This window comes from Borostomias antarcticus, assembly GCF_949987555.1.
Source record: "Borostomias antarcticus genome assembly, chromosome: 15".
Lineage (NCBI taxonomy): Eukaryota > Metazoa > Chordata > Actinopteri > Stomiiformes > Stomiidae > Borostomias > Borostomias antarcticus.
Window position 1 is genome coordinate 23,988,535 of NC_140248.1, and position 5,000 is coordinate 23,993,534.

Here is a 5,000-nt window from a genome sequence, read left to right on the forward strand (position 1 = left end):
TCAGGGAGAGGTGCGTGGCTCCCCCGCCTCCCCCCCCCCCGCCACCCCCCCCCCCCACACCCCCTGCCTCCTCCTACCTGGGCTCCGCCGCGCCTCCTAATTAACTACACCTCTCCCTGTCGGATGAAACAAAAAAGCAAGTCTATTTTCGGACTGATGTATTCTGATGTCTGTGTGTGTGTCTCTCTCTCTCTCTCTCTCTCTCTTGCGCTGTGAGTGTTTTTTCTCCTCCGTTCTCCCCCCTTCTCTCACTCTCTCTTTCTGTTTGTATGTCGTCTCCGCGCGCCACGCCTCGCACACCCACTTCCTGGCGGAGCCGTTTGGTTCCCGTGGTCGTTAAATGAGACTCAAATGAAAACAGACAATGAGGAAAAGTTTCTCTCCTCCAGAATCTTTTTCATTTTATTCTGATTGTTATTTGCGACTGAAGATGGTGGAACACCCCCCCCGCCCCCCGCCCCCCTCTCTGTACACGGCCGAGCATCGTTAGGGGAGACGGAGGAGGAAGGCGCCCGAGCCCGACTTGGCGAGGCCGTCCGGGCGGCTTAGGATCAAGCGGCGCCTTTGGAGTCGTCGAACGCATCGGATTAGCGGCGATAGATGTGATAAAAGCCGAGGGGCGGCGCCCGCTGCGGCCTGACGCAACGATGAGCCGGCGAATGTCAGGGCGAAGCGTTTGTCATGCAGGAAGTCACCGAGGTTCTTCTCACGGATAATTATAACACATACGCTTTATGTGTGATTTTGTGAGTGTTTGCGTGTTTGTGTGCGTTTGTGTGCGTGTTTGTCTGTATGTGCGTGTGTGTGTACAGCCGAGTGGGAAGAGACAATGGGGCCTACATTTGTCACTGATTATGATTGTTGTTCTCTACAGTATCATGGCCAGATGACAAGAATGTGCCATTGTGTATATAAACCACCACCCAGGCAAAGAACAGCGATGATCCCCCGGAGCCCAGATCCAACCTCATCTGAGCGCCAGATCACGTTCCAGAACATTCTTAGTCCATGTAAACATTTATACACATTTACACACACGCAGAGACAACAAAAAACAAAAAGCACCCATATGCTCCTCGACAAACGAACACGTCGACGAGCTAGCGGCTGGCACTGGAGCTAAACTGTTGAGTAGCTCAAACAGCACTGAACCCAATACAGAGGGCACACACACAAACATGCTCTCTGGGGGGGGGGCGGGGGGGGGGGGGGGGCAGGTTGAGAGGACAGGTGGAAGAATCAGAGAACAGGTATCAGTGTTCTATTCTATTGGGATCCTAAAATTACACAGGACCTCGTTAAGCCACACGGCAATTACACACCGACACACACTGAAGTGAGTGGCGACACGGAACACACAAACACGTGCATCTTCATCCATCCATCCATCCATCCATCTTCATCCGCTTATCCGGGGTCGGGTCGCGGAGGCAGCAGCTCCAGCAGGGGGCCCCAGACATCCCTTTCCCTAGCAGCATCAACCAGCTCTGCCTGGGGAATCTTTAGCCGCTCACAGGCCAGTGCGGAGATGTAGTCCCGCCACCTGGTCCTGGGTCTACCCCGCGGCCTCCTCCCAGCCGGACACGCCTGGAACACCTCCCTAGGGAGGCGCCCAGGAGGCATCCTCACTAGATACCCGAACCACCTCAACTGGCTCCTTTCGACGCAAAGGAGCAGCGGCTCTACTTTGAGTCTCTCCTGGATGACTGAACTTCTCACCCGATCTCTCAGGGAGACCCCAGCCACCCTCCGGAGAAAACTCATTTTGGCCGCTTGTATCCGTGATCTTGTTCTTTCGGTCATGACCCATCCTTCATGACCATAGGTGAGGGTGGGGACGAAGATAGACCGGTAGATCGAGAGCTTTGCCTTTTGACTCAGCTCTCTTTTCGTCACAACAGTGCGGTAAAGCGAGTGCAGAACCGCACCAGCTGCTCCGATTCTCCGGCCAAACTCCCTCTCCATGGTTCCCTCACTCGTGAACAAGACCCCCAGATACTTGAACTCCTTCACTTGGGGTAAGGACTCATTTCCTACTCGGAGCGGACAGACCACCGGTTTCCTGCTGAGAACCATGGCCATGACCATGTGCATCTTCAGTTTGTCCCAAATTAATCATCAGAATTGGTCCTCTGCATTTCCCATCCCATCCAAGCTGTCCTCCTCCAGGGGCAGCCAGGAGCAGTGGGCAGCCTGGTCAGTGCTTAGTCCAGGTCCTGGTCAGGGACAGGAGCATCTGTTCTTCTGCATTCTGTTTGAGGTTCTTGGGACCACGGGGAGAACATGCTCCACACAGAGAGAACATGCTCCACACAGAGAGAACATGCTCCACACAGAGAGAACATGCTCCACACAGAGAGAACATGCTCCACACAGAGAGAACATGCTCCACACAGAGAGAACATGCTCCACACAGAGAGAACATGCTCCACACAGAGAGAACATGCTCCACACAGAGAGAACATGCTCCACACAGAGAGAACATGCTCCACACAGAGAGGCCCGGGAGACAGCCCTCCTGAGAACATCCCCAGTGCCGACATCGCCCCAAGCGGGAATCGAACCCGCGACCTTCTTGCTGTGAGGCAACAGTGCTAAGGACTGCGCCACCATGCTGCTGCTGAGCTACAGTACCTAGTTAAATCACACAATCATAAGCTCTCCCTCCTGCCCTGTCCTCCCCCAGCCTCCCGAGTGCCCCCCCTCACCTGTCCCCTCCAATCTGCCCCCCCTCCTACCTGCCCCCCCTACAACCGTCCCCCCCCTCACCTGTCCCCCCTCACCTGCCCCCTCCAACCTGCCCCCCCCCTCACCTGTCCCCCCCATCCTCCCTCCCCTCCCACTCCTCCCTCCCCTCCCTCTCTCCATCCCTCCTCCCATCCTCCACTCCTCCCTCCCCTCTCTCTCTCCATCCCTCCTCCCTCCCCTCCCTCTCTCCCTCCCTCCCTCCCTCCCTCCCAGTCCGTCCTGCCAGCTGTGTGTGTTGGGAGCTGTGGAGAAATGACCAGAGACAGTAGGAGAGGAGAGAGTAATTAGGGGAGGTGTGAGGTCAATCATCCGCCGGCTAATGCATCACGCCGCGGTGCGGGGCTCAGGGCCCGGGCGCGTCGGGTTGAGGCGCGGGCCCCGCAGGCCTGCGAGGTGGTGCTCGTCTGTCCGGAGCTCCTTCTCCAGGATGAATGATGGCGGCGGAGGTCGAGGCGGGAGGATCCCCCACATCCATCATCTCTGGGACTGCTGAGCCAAGCTGCTGGGGCTCTCACACACACACACACACACGCACACACATACACACACACACACACACACATACACACAAACACACACACACACACACATGCGCACACACACACACAAACACACATACACACAAACACGCACACACACACATTATCACACACACACATACGCACGCACACATACACACACACATGCACGCATGCACATAAACACACACACACACACACACATACACACACACACACACACATACACACACACACACACACACACACACACACACGTACATATTGAATTCTTTATTTAGGTCCGCATTTTCTAAATACTTGCAGGGGCCTAAATATAATTCCATTGTTGCCATGTTGTTGGGTCATTTAACATGTGTCACATTTCATGGATACATGCAAGCTTCTAGGGTGCTTCTAGGACATACACACATACATATATCTTGATGGTATAATATACATAGTGATGTACAGTAAGCATTCATAAAATACCACTAACACCAGGGGAGTTATGGGTACAGAAAACATCTTCTCCTCCAAATGCAGCGTCTGCCAATAATGGAGGAGATTGAGCAATATTCAGCAGTCTGCTCCGCTTCACACTTGGTCAACCCCATAATCCTCAGGCCTCTGACTACTAACCTATGGACACGACCCAGGCTGCCAAACATAAACACAATTAGCTGACACTTGTAGCCTAGTTGTATAATGGCTTGTACCAGTGGCCAGTTATTTAGAAAGAAACGCTTCTTATAAACTAGAATCAAAAGTCCAGCCTACTTCCAGCAGGAACACCTCACTGTGCTCCTCCTCAATCACAATGACATCCGGTGAACTTGTGAGAGGGGTGGAGGGTAGATGATACGGTTGGTTATGATGTCAACAATTCTATCATGTTACAAAGATCTATGAACAGACCTTTGTAAAAATGGCAACCGTTTAATGTGTGGGACATGGACTCCATTACATGATGCTGTCCGTGATGTAAACAGAGAGAGTCATGCATATTGGGACACCAGATGGATGAAGTGAGTTTGGTTGGTAACACTTGGAGACGTGCTTTCACCGTGAAGATGAGGGTTTCCTCGTCAACGGCTGAGTTCTTGAGGGTTGTGTGGGACACGGAGTGGTCAGCTGATGGGAGGCAGGCGATCTTCCCTCGTAGCCGAAGTCCCGTCCAGCGCTGGCGCCGCTGCTGCTCCTTCAGCGTCAGGAGGTGCGTGCGTGCGCGTCTGTGGTGGGGAGAGCGCGTGATGCTCCGTCACATTCACCGTCTCAGCGCCGGGACGTCTCCATCGTAGGAGGACATCAGTCCAGCTGCTTGAGGTCGTTCCGATCCGGCCAGTCAGAGTTCACGCCGACGCTTGCTGCGTAGGAATCCGATTTACTGCTAGTTTCTTTTTTTTGCTAAATCGAGGGAACCGGAGCGTACAGTAGGTCATGTAAAATAATGATTTGATCTTAAGTCAAAAAGGATTTGCCAAGGTTCACTCAAAGAGGTTAAGTCTGTTTTATTGAGAAAACATACGAGCGCAAGGACTTCAGAGGAGACGCACGTGAGTGGCATCCAGCAGAAGTGCCGCAGTCTGGTCATGCGCGGCCTTATATTCAAAGCGATACACAGGTATGACGCTTCCAGGGATGTGATTGGCTAACCTATCTGTACACGTCATAATAAATGGCATACGTCATCAACAGTGGTCAAGAGTTGAGACACGTGCCATGAGAAAGAGCGGTAAATCTTGCAGGGACAAT